Below are 13,107 nucleotides of genomic sequence, written 5' to 3' on the forward strand. Positions count from 1 at the left end.
TTACCCAGTGATGATTACCAGCAAGCTCACAAAACGCTGTAAATGTGCTCAAAAGCGTAATTTTGGAGTGTTTATTTGGATCAGCAAACATGATCAAACTCGTAGAATTGATGAGGTTTGCATAAGCAGGTAATTGCTGGCAAATTCTTGGTATTTAGCAAGTTTGCTCCGTATGGCAAATATGATCAAATTGTTAGTATTGAATAAGTTTGCTCAGATAATAAAATGTTGACAAAATCAAAAGTTTGACCCAGTTTGCTCGGTATGGTAAATGTGAGCAAACTCTTGACCAAAAAAGCATGGACCAACTTCGCTCTGTATAGCAAACATGATCAAATTCTCAGTACCGAATAAGTTTGCTGCTGAAACATCTAACTTTGCTTATAAGGGAGTGTCAACTTCAGCTTACTGGGGTTAACAGAATATTTAGAACCACTGTTATAAATAGTATAGATTTATATATTAGGTTTTAGAACTAACCATTCAATTACTTTTTAAATAGTTTATTTGTCTTTGTTCAATTGGACCACAAAAACATAACTTGACTTATAACTTCTGATATAAACAGCATTGATCTTTAAAGTAGGTTTGAGTACTGACATATAGCTACCAATAACGTTTTAAGATATTTTATTTATATCATTTTTCAATTTGGTAATAAAAACTGTCATACATAACTTTGACTGCTACACTGTTAAGCACATTAACAGTAGAGTATTGTTTGTTTGAAAATTCTTGGATGATTCACTTATGCATATATTAATTTTTTTCCAATATTTACTCCAAGCTGTATGTAAGAAAGCAAATTGAGTATTTATGCATGCTATCACACCACATTATTTTTATCATTTAAATTTTTAACTGTAACAATAACTATGATGGCATTCTCTGATATTTTCTAAATTACTTTCTACAAGTTCTAAAAAAATTGAAAAGCGGATAAAAATGTTTGAAAGCTACACTGAACAGTAACAAAAAAGAAACCAAATGAGCTTTATGAAAATTTCTGCCACACATTTAAAGCATAAGTGCCTAAACCTCAACTAAATATTTTACAAATGATATTCCTGAAAACCACAAGATGCTCCAGTATTTGCCTTGTTGTAAGGAAACCACCATTTAAGCAAAGAACACTCTACAGTTTCTAAAACTTGTTTTGACACGCTTTTTTTTCACCTCAGTGATGGATTGTTGATTGCAATATTCATATCAATACTACATTCTAGATACATGTCTAACATAAGAACAGTGAACAAATGGCCAAACTCAGTGAGTCAGTAGTTATTACTTGGGTATCCGGATATTGGTAATTGGATAAAACTTGGTTCACTCAGTTTTGATATTGCATTTACATTTACTTTTAGTAAATCTATAGTATAAATTGAGATTTTGGTGCTATCCTATAAAGCACAGATGAAAACACTTTGCAGTTACATCAGGACATGCATGATAAATATTTAGATCTTATATCACTTTCTTCAAGAAATTTCTTTCTCAGGTGATCCTGTTGAAACTGTATGCTTCTGAATCTGAATGGTGAAAATTTGTAAGGGCCATCAAATGGCACATCTTGTAACTCAGTGCTTTCAAGTGACAGAAGTCTTTCTTCTACCCATTCTTTAATTATATACCAAGGTATTTGATTTGTAAAGTTATTTATTTAGTTAATTGTATATGAGAGTTTCTTAGGAATTATTGTGACTTGATTTTTGAAGACATGATCTATATAAAACATGATTTAGACAATTTGTTCAGCCCAATCAAAATAATTTGTCAGTTTTGTGTGATAACAGCTAAAATAATAATAATTTCCACATGCAATATATGTTTGCAGTGTTTATGAAGACAATAAAATGTTATATCTGTGGTAGGCAGAGGCCTGCCACTTTTGTTTGTTCTATTAGTTTTTTTTAATAAGGAGTGGATTACATGAGCTGAGTTGACTGTTTTCTAAGATCACATTATATGGGCAGGCCAGCCTGACTCTTGTCATCAGCCTCTAAGTGGATGATTGACAGGCCTGTGGCCTGAATTGTTACTTCCCTCAGATTTCTAGCAAAGGTAAATAGATCAATCTCATGTACTTCCAATTTCATCTATATAAAATTTTATTCTGAATACAGTCAAACCCAGTTAATCAGCCACCCTTAGGGAACTGGCAAATGGCCACTCAGTAGGGGTTTTATTTTTGTTTGTTTGACATCAGAGCAAATTTACAGCAAATGAACAGCTTTGCTCAATTAGCAAATTAGAGTGTATTAAGTGCAAAGGTACTTATTTCTATTGCAAGTAAATATGGTTGAAAAATGCTGCAAACAAACTGTTTTGCATAATGTTTACTTGTAATTGCATTAATAGTAAATATGTCACTTTTGCACCGGAGGCAAATGCTTGACAACTATGTGTTAAAGCTCCAGGTTTACCTTGGAAGCAAATGTAAGGTAAATGTTAAGCAAATGTAGTATTTACATCACATTTGCAGGCAGTTTTTTCAGGTACAAATACTTGAGTTTACCTTCAGTTTACAGCTGGTGCAAATTCAGTTCAAATTTAGAGCCCCAAATTTGCACCACATTTGCACACCTTGACAAACACTAGTAAATCCATTTTTTCGTCCAGTGTGACACAATTGTCTCATTGGCACCAACCGACCTAAGTCACACAACTGTCTCATTTGGCCGAACCTGATTAAATAACACAGCCGTCGCATTAAGATTCCTTGTTGTTCAAAGAACCATCTCGCGTTTGTGTTTTGGTAAGATGTAGCAAAAAACTGCAAATCCGTTTGCAGAAACATGACGGAAACGAACAACGGCGGAAATGTGCTGGCTTAAATATGACTGAAACGTGACTTGGCATTTCCGTTCCGTTAACGTGACGGAAACACGTAGACTTTAATTTTCACGTTTCCGTAAGACGTAAACATAACGGAAACATGGAGTTGCATGTTTCCGCCACGTTTCAGAAATACGGAAACATGTGATTTCGTCTTGAAATGATTTGCTTAAAAATACTGCTTAGCCGGCAAAACGAAACATGGCAACAAAGCTAGGGATGTAGCTTGCGACTCAATACAGGTCAATAAGATTTCAGGATTCTTAACTGCGCCCTCTGAGAAAAACAAATAATAAATACAGTTCTTTCGAGAAAGGTTGTCGGAAAAAGCGTGTCGGAAGTGCAAGTGATAACCCCGAAAGGTATGGCGGGTAGCTTTTAGGCCATGGTTAGACTTGACCTCAGAGTTCAGGGAAAGCTAAGAAAATGTCACTTTAGGAACGAGGCATCACAGGTTTGATGAACTGATTTTATTTACAAGACTGATTTTAAATTCTAAACTGCACGAAAAACGAAAAACAGATCGAGCTAGCCCTAAATAATTTATCCTTAATTTTTTATATGCATATTGCATTGATAACCGTTACCCACATAATATATTTCAGATTGCCGCGAGCAATCCTTACCTTTTTATATGCATACTGATAACCGTTACCCACATAATAATTTCCAGATTGCCTCGTGCACTTTAGATTGCTGCTTTTTGCACCTTTCCCGTAACAACTGTATACTGTTTACTGCGTATCTCCAGTTGCACATTTATAAGAACCTATATTCACATTTAATTTTACGTTTTTAAGTCTGTTCAGGTTGAAGGGGGGGGGGGGGGGGGGAATTTAGGTGTCAGCTCAACGAGGAACTAATTAATATTTAAAAACTCAACTACCAAAATTACATGAATTCACAGATAATCTTAGCCAATGTGAAGTTAACTAAGTCAGAAAAGCAGGTCAGAGATGGCGGACGCCGTAGTGAAGAAAGAATGTATTGTATCAACTGACACTGATCAACCATCATATTAAAAAAATAGGAATCAAATAAAGAATAAGTTACGTTTCCATCTCATTTATGTTTCTCCTTTATTGAGATTGTGATTGTAATCATTTTATGTTATCATTATTACTACAATTATGAGTTTATTTTTCATCATTATGATAATTAGTATTTTTGTTGTCATCTTTACCATTTTGTAGAATGCCAAAATGTAACTTTTAATAACTCTTGGTACATAATTTCTGTGGATGGATGGTCCTGGCAGTGGAGCAGAGACAGCTGCCAAAGGCAAGGAGGGGACCTAGTTTCCTTTGAAACCGAAGAGGAATGGAATTTCATTAATGACGAGATTCAAAGGCGAAATACTACGAACTATAAAAATAAATGGAGTATTGGTTTAGCAAAAAAGGCCGGTAATTGGACCTGGGTGAATGGAGGACCTCTGACCATTCGTAAATGGGAAATAGGGGAGCCAAGTAGTGAACACAACGCGGCTTTCATGTACAAGCTGAACAATAATGGCGAGCGGGGCATGTTTGGTAGTGTTAATGGTAAAATTTCCGTAAACCAGTTCGCCTATATTTGTGAGATTTCCAAGGGTGAGTTGATTTTTTGTCGTTGTTGTTGTTGTTTTTTATGTTATTTCGAGTACCCTAAAAAGGTACCAGAAGCGCTTCAGCGTAATAAAAACATTCTTTGCTAAAATTTGTGATACTTACAACAGAATTTACATAAACCCTCTGACAATCAGGATCAAGTTTACAATAAAATTGGCATAAATGAAACAAACCCAGTGAAGTTTTTATTAAATACTTGTCTAACGTTGAACCATGTAAGCAGAGGGAAGTGACAGATGGTTCTGTTACTATCACTATTACGAGTAAAAACAGTTGTGAAACTTTCAGTCATCAGTTATTTTCATGCTGTTCATTTATCCTGTCGATTGAATAAAATGACAGTGAATACCAATAGCAAAGAATTATCAGTCCAGTTGCTTTGTTAGATAATAACGCGTAATGATGTGAAGTGCGTTATCTTTTGGGAAGAGCTAGTGACTCATGTCGGTTAAGATATATGCCAATTATCACTTTATAAAATCAATACCAAAGACTTGCAGACTTAGTTGTTCTTCCAATAGGGAAATCAATTTTTTGTTTATTGTATTCTATTTAAACATCCGATCGTTTGAACTTTAAAGTTGTAGGAGCTAATTTCAATACAATGCAAAATGTGCAGTGAACATAATAAAATGACCATGCTCCATCTAATTCAAATATGGCGGACATTTCGATCGACTTAGCAACGACTGCTCTATAGCGAGGGCCACCTCAGTTCTCATATGTCACCAGAGGGCGTAGATATATTTTCTTGAGTTGGAATTTAATTGATGTAAGGGTAGTTCAATTATTGGGAATGGTTGTGCGTTGTCTTCATAGTGCGTGACGGAAGTAAGTTGTGTAACGTGTGCGTTGTGAGAAAAGGAGCGGCTAAAACGCCTTTGAAATTAAGAGTGATACAACAAGTTAAATGTAAACCTTTCACATCCCGATATAGAAGTCTGCACTTATTCAATAAATCCAAAATTTCTGGTTAATGTCATTTTTTGCGCACGGCCTCCAGATTCCATAACATCCTTTACGAAAAAACAATTCCCAAACGCTGTGATTGGTGTAAGATATCAAATTGCTACGATGTAATTGGTGCGAGATACATATCCTAATGCGGCAATCTGGTTGGTGTGACATACATACCAAAAAAGCGGCAATCTCATTGCTACAAAATACATACCCTTCTGCGGTGATCGTGCGAGCAACATACCATTCCGCACGCAAACATTATTTTATTATGATAAAAAATTCATTTAAAATGATTATTTCCGGTGCAGGCACAAAGCAGTGCTTAACTTGAATAATAGTGCTCCTCAAAACAGAACAATTTGATTACCTTTTGGAAAAATTAATTCTTCTGTATTGTATTTGTCATATTTTTTCAGCAAATCCGGCTCCTGGAAAAAACCCTTCGCAGGACTCTGACCAAGTCCACGCTGGACCACCTTGCACGCAACAGTTTGGTAAGAGGAGTTGGTCACTTTAATGCATTTGTGATAGTAAAAAACCGTTGTTACACGAAAAATAGAAGGCTAGAGTCAATTTTTTACTCACTTTTCACTGCGGTTGTCATAGCTCCCACGCGATTCAAGTTTCGCTTAGCGTTATGCGTTTCTTTTTGCTTGTGCGAAAACATGAAGCGCCCTTTTAAAACTGTAAACTTTAATTCACGCGAAGAAATTTTTATTAGTTATTACATCGGAAGATCAGATAGATGCTGGCTTTCATGAGGATATCTCGGAAGACATACATTTCAAGGCCTGGACAAGGAGCCTCCCGATCATTTTCTCTCTACGTAATGCCTTAATTAACAAATCCGTCAAATTATTCAAATAAAAGCGCTGAATTAAACCTTTTTCCAGCATGACGGTTAAGGTTAAACCAAAAATCCCAAAAGGAGCCATAAATTCATCAGAGACAATTCAAGATAAAATAAGAAATGAATACGTCATATTCAGTGGTTTAACAATAAATACGCGCGGATATTTTGCGATTTGCGTGTCATTCTCCAAACTCCGTATGGGCAAGTTGAAATGACAAAAACTGGGCAAAATGTGAACTAGTATTAAATGTTAAACCAATAATTCAGGGATATATTATTGTACTACTATTCAATTTACCAGTATTTTCGAAAACATCTTACAGGCCTATCTGATCATCGATTAAACAAGCCGGTGTGCGAAAGACCGCGAAATTAATGCAAAGGAAACAATAAGAGTGTTCTGCAGAACCAATAAAAAATCGAGTGCACTTAAGAGTTTTCATCGTTCATGGCGGCCATTTTGTTACTCCACCTTCCGTCCGCATTTTTGCCCTTACATTGTAATACTGAGGCAATTTTTTTGTATGATGCGGTCTTGATTAGTATTTTTCTTTAAAGATTCATCCCTTGCAACCTCCCTATCGCCGTTGCCATCGCCCGTTCAGCAGCTGGTATGTTTTCCAAATAGTCATTTACCGTTTTTATGCATGTCGCTTTTCGGGATCTTCCCCATTTACAAATGTGAGAGACATTATTTTTTGTTGCAGGCAAAGAAGTATGTTTCAAAATTTTGCGGATTAAATATTACCAGAAAGTCTTCCATACAAGTATGTAATTATCATAACATGAAGGCTTTTTAATTTTTATATATGTTTTTAAACGATAAAAAGTAAATATCTGACCTTTAAGGATAAACCACCATTAATTAAACCATATAAGGTGAAAATGGCAAGGCTTAAAAATAATCCAGGCTCCTAAAAGAGTTCTTTAGCCAATGAATACCCTGGACACCATTTGGAGCCTCCTGCCGGACTTTTTCCGCATTCTTAATATGAATTGTATATATAAGACTGGCTACTTAATGACCTGGAAATATTTTATGCAAATGTAGGAAGCTGTAACTGTGTTTGAAGATTTTGCCATAAAAATCAAGAACATCACAAAAGACGGTATGGAAGACGTTAAAACACTACAAAAATCCATCTTTAAAGTGGCACAGGCCGTGGAGAAATTTGCTCTTAATTATGGAAAGCGACACCTGAGTGGAATGAGATCTTCAGAAAGGATCGTTCTCTCAAAAATGGGTGAGAATCGGAATCCTTCAAATTGTGAAACCGTTCTTCTCACTCTGTTTATTGAAACTTTTCTTAAATAATAGATTGGTGAGTAACACTTTGCTAACTGAAATTGTCAAATCCTACCAATACTTTCCACTTACTTCATACTATACACTGAGCTCAAAATTGGCCTGTCGTTTGCGATGCATATAAATGCAAGATTTTTAACCCTACTCGTAAAAGTTCCCCAATGAACTCTATAGTTCTCCAACGAAACGGTTCGAGGAACGAATCGAGCTTTCACAATTTAGTCCCTCCAGTACTACTCGGTTATTTATCAGTTTTACATTGAAAAAACCTCGTAAAATGGTTGAAATCGTCGAATAGTTGTTGAAGGGCAAATAAGATACAAACAATACCCGTTCATTCAATAAGATTATGGAATATTTGTGTATACCGCAAAACGCATGTTCGCGTAGATATGCTATGGTAAATTTCACCATAAGTACTTTCCTTTCTCATTTTTTCCGACAGTTTTGGTCATTCAAAAAGCCTATCACCAGAATGCAAGTGGCTTCCACTTTGAAAAAGAACAATGGCAAGCGAGAATCGATATTGCTTCTTCAAATTTTGAGGAAAATGGTTTGTATTAACTATTGTGGTAACTTTACAACTTTCATTATTACCTTGATTTCTCCAATCCAAATTTCTGTATTGAAAAAAAAAATTTTATGGCTTTTCTTGTTATTACTTGATGACTTTTTTTGTTGATTCTTCGGGGGGCTTTAAGGATCCTTGGTAGTTGCCTTTTTGTACAAGGATCTGCATAACCTACTTCTGACAGATCAAGCCATCAGGAGTGAAACGGACAACCAAAGGTGACGTTATTTTCATATTATTCCATGTCGTTTACCCCCAAAAACACATAACACGGAAACACATAAGATCTAAGTTCAACTAACCTGAACCTAGAAACTTTCCAAAAGCCCTAACTAAGGTTCGAGTACTCCCTGCTTGTCTCTGACGATTCCACCTTCATAGGAAATTCGCTTTAATCTACCAAAAGTATGTAATGTTGCTTCCTTGGTTCTGATCATTTTCAAATACAATTTCTTCATAGGTATATCAACTCCAGGATTATGGCCGTAACTGTGGACCCCAAGCCAAAGAAATTGCGAGAAAATGTCATCCTAAAGTTCAAAAACCTAAAGGTAACATGAAAATTAGCTGCTATGCGTTGTTTTGATCTATTCTGACAGGATAGAATCCATTTTCAGGTCTTGACAGTAGAGAAGCGCTGTATGTTTTGGAGTGGCCTCAGCGAAAGGTAAAAATACCACCATATATTATTGTATAGTATCTATTCATTCCTAAATCAAACTAAGTTGGGAGGAGAATGAATGAACTTTCTCAGATGTTTTTGTGCAGATAAACACTTTCCTGGAAGCCAACATGTTGTCGTTTTTAGAGAGAGGAAGTCTGATTGAAATGTTCTCGCAACTAGGACTACAATGGAAGAAAAATTATAAAACATCACGTCTTCCACAAACATTGAATAATTATGTGCCCTTTTGTTAACTTTACTTTTTTTCCATGTCTGACAGCTTTTCAGAGGAAGGATGCCATGTAGTTACATCAAAAAGCAACTCAGAAGAAACAGTTTGCAGCTGCAATCATTTGACGCATTTTGCCGTTTTAATAGACTACGACAGTAGCACAAAGGTAATAAAGTTATTTTTTTCCTTATTCAATTATTTTATGGACTCAATGAACTAACTCAATTTTGTCCTTTACTTTTTTTTTTACGCAGCTCACTGAGGAGGACGAAACAATTCTGGAAATTATCACCCACGTGGGACTGAGCCTTTCCATCGTCGGGATACTTTTCACATTCATACTTTATTCTTGCTTCACGTAAGTAATGTACCGGAATAATAATGAGGTAGATTCTTAACTCCCCTCAAAAAGGTTGATGATAAAAGAGATCCCAATGCAAATCACCATGCAAACAAGATCATGCATGTCGGATAATTCACAAATTCAAGCTACAATTCATGCCCCATCAAGAACGCTCGGACAACTCGTGGTTTCACAGTCTATGAATTGTTTAGGTTTAGACATTTTTCCGTAATATTTTCCTTTTTGTCCTTTCTGAATACAAGTATATTTAATAATAATGTTACTGAATATTTACTGGCTTTTTCTTTTCTTTTGCTGTCAAGACTTAGATAATATTTTTGCCATATTGTTCTGTCTTTTAATTCAATTTTGCTGTGTTTTGCTGTTCTTGCTGTCTTCAATGTGTTGTTATTGTTGTTGTTGCTTCTGTCTCATTGATTCTTTTTTTTTTTTTACTATTATTTCATCAGAGATGTTCGTCAACCTCTCTCCCAAATTCGACTGAGTGTTTCTATGTCCCTTGGAGTTGGACAGATCATCTTCCTAGCCGGGATAAACGCCACAGAAAACAAAGTCAGTGGCTTCTCTTTCTATTCATAGAATGAATTTACTATTTGCACCGTAGATATCTTGTCGAAAGGAGCACGTTAAGAGTTATACGAAAACTCTTTCTTTTCACAGGCTGCCTGTGTTGCAATATCAGCTCTGATGCAATATTTATTCATGGCCGCTTTCTGTTGGATGCTGGTCGAGGGAATTTATCTCTACTTCTTCGTTGTGAAAGTTTACAACATTAACACCAAGATGTACATGTATCACGTCATCTCATGGGGTAAGTTCATAATTTTACAACATCCTCTGGTAACTGTAACCATGCTTTCAGATCGCCAAATCTGGTGTTGTTATCCAGCGAAGTGTTTCGATTCCCTTCCTTTCTTTATGGATAGGTCTTCCAATGATCATGGTGGCCATTTCACTTGGCATCGCTGCTGGAAAAGAAGGGTTACAAAGCTATACGAGTGATAAATAGTAAGGAAAATACTCAGCGGTTTCTTTTTGCTTTTCTCCTTTTAATTCGTTTCATTGCATTTTTCTTTTATATGTTTGTATACAGTTTAGAATCGGCATTATTTCATTAGCTGAGAATTTGTATTTCTTTATTGTCTTTTACTTCTTTGAGTTTAGTTGCTGGCTTTCCTCGACTAACAACCTGATCTGGATATTTGTCGCCTTTGTGGCTTTCATTGAAATTGTGAGTTTATGATTAGTGTTGTTGATTGTGACTGATATGCCTGCTTTAATTACCGCCAAAGATTTTTTCTCTTCTCTTAAAAATAGGAATTAAGTATTTGCCATGCGTCCCCGCACAATATTTACCACTTTCTTTTTCCTATTTACCCACAATAAACTTTGTACGTAGTGCTGTTTTCGGGCATGCTGGTCAATTTTAACCTAGTGATGGCCTTCAATAACGAGGAAAACCTGTTGAGACAATGCCTTCACGGGCATAAGATAGCCTCATATATTCTCCAACTTTTACTACATAGTATGGAAAGGAAAAACTTATCCCACTTCCTTGTTAATGTTTGTCACTGTTTCACATTGATATATCAAGATATGATTCTAGCGCAAAAATAACTCATAAAGCAATATTGCAAAAGGGGAAATGAGTAGAAAGAGACGGAGATATTGAATTTATATAATTTAACGCGAGGCTTCACCCAGAGTAATTCATTCAGTGTGGACACTTTTGTTCGCGATTTCTTTAGCTCCTTTGTAGAGGATCAAAGCTCATAATCTAGGTCCCCCGGTTGGAAGTTCTATTCCCTGTAGAAGACGCTATACCCGACCCTTGTTACCGAACTGGTGACGTCTTTTGCGAGAAGGATCCTCTCTTACTTTGGTGATTCAACTACCATATCTCAGAACCTACTTTATCTCTATCGTACTTTTTAGCTTAACATCTTGATACTCGTACGAGTCATAAAGGAGATGACCAATTTGGTGCAGCCAACAGCGGAAAACAACCATTTTCAGCAAATACGGTAAGATTCCCAACATAAAACTAAAACAAACTAGTAGAAGAGATTGCTTTTGAGGCATATTCGCCTAACTTTCCCATTCCTTAATGAGTAAGGCATCACAATATCTAACGATGAAAATTAATTGTCAAAGGAAACTAAAGGAATTTTTTTTTCAACTTCTAGACTTGGCATCAAAGCATGCGTGGTGATAATTCCCCTGCTGGGTGTCACGTGGCTATTTGGTCTACTTTCGCCTGTACATAAAGCTATCGCCTACATCTTCACCATACTTAACTCTACTCAGGTCAGTGTTCGATGGTAACTCTCTAAAGTCATTCAATCTCTATTATTATTTTACTTTCTAACCAAGTGACACACCATTACAATGGTTAGTTATATTTATTAGAATTCTGAGAAAAAAAGGCTGTCAACTATGCAGGAGAAGACAGATGCTTCTCCATTTATGAGATATGCAATTTTTTCTCCTTCTTGGAAATCCTAACAAATATTTGACTAATTTATTTGTATATTGTGAAAGGTAATGGTCTTGAAATCATGTTTATGCTGCAGGGTTTCCTGATTTTCACTTTACACGGTTTGCGAAACACTCAGGTAAGAAAAAACATTAGACCGATTCTACACCAACTGCATCTCATCAAGTGTTGGTGTTTCAATAAATATCCGAGTGCTAAGAACCATATTCCTTGTTGCTCGTCTATCTGCAGATCAGAGAGCGATTTGAAAGAAAGATGAACATCGTTTTTCCATCTTCCATAAAGAACAACTCCATAAGGAAGAGGTCACACGTCAATCCAAATGAGGTTGGGAATGTATGGGCAGTTGAATTGCAGTCTTCAGCTGAATTTAAATGGAAGTCGCACTTAACTTAAATAACTGGATCCCGCCAGCCGTAAATAACAGTCAATTACTTAGAATAATCACTTAGTTAGCAGCTCTTAGTCGGTTGCGATCGGTCTGAGTCATGATCTGCAGGCAAAAAAAACTTATTCTCTTCATTATTGTTTAAGCACTCAACTAGTTGTGATTGTAACCTATCTTCTTCATGAATATAAGTTTATTTTCTAGGCGATCGTATATTTGAAGGCAATATTCATCGAAATAAACCAGTCTATAGATTTAAATTTCTAATGGCTTAGTATCTTTATTACTGTCCTTCGAATAAGACAACAGAAATCGAGAATGCCTATTGATGCCCACATTCATACTAAGGAACTTCTGGAGAATTTTACTAGGTTACGTAGTTATGATGTAACACCACCAATATAGTTGTGTTATAAGCTTGCGGAATTTTGTGGAATAATTTGTACATAAGTACTCAGCGCAGCAATAGTACTTGTTGTTGTCGGGAGGGATTGACTTTTCCGAAAGCTGTACCGAGAGAGAGCTACTGTGGAAGATCGTTAATTTCGAGGAACGTTAGAGACAACCATGAGATTGTGTCAGTGGTGAGCTAAAAAATAATTTGTGGTGGGCTTCAATCAGTTTATTTAAGGATAATTATTACTTATTTCAATTTATATTACCAGTATAGTTGTGTTGTAAGCATCCGGAATTTTCGAGAATACTTATTGCATTAGAACACAGTCGTGCAACAGTAGTATTTGTTGACGGGAGGGACGGACTTTTCAGAAAGCTATACCGAGAGAGAGCAACCGTGGAAGATTGTTAATCTTGAGTTACTTTGAAGA

The 13,107-nt window shown here is 36.0% G+C and overlaps 1 long non-coding RNA gene across 1 annotated transcript; it reads left to right on the forward strand.

Annotated features, from left to right (window-relative positions):
• The first annotated feature begins 5,772 nt into the window (after window positions 1-5,772).
• On the forward strand, window positions 5,773-7,026 carry LOC149052204 (uncharacterized). Its single transcript, XR_016182068.1, has 3 exons — window positions 5,773-5,899; window positions 6,817-6,869; window positions 6,966-7,026. It is a non-coding gene; the product is annotated as an uncharacterized LOC149052204 (long non-coding RNA).
• The last annotated feature ends 6,081 nt before the right edge of the window (window positions 7,027-13,107 follow it).

The sequence above is a fragment of the Pocillopora damicornis genome, chromosome 1, assembly GCF_964200805.1.
Source record: "Pocillopora damicornis chromosome 1, jaPocDami1.2, whole genome shotgun sequence".
In the NCBI taxonomy this organism is placed as follows: Eukaryota; Metazoa; Cnidaria; class Anthozoa; order Scleractinia; family Pocilloporidae; genus Pocillopora; species Pocillopora damicornis.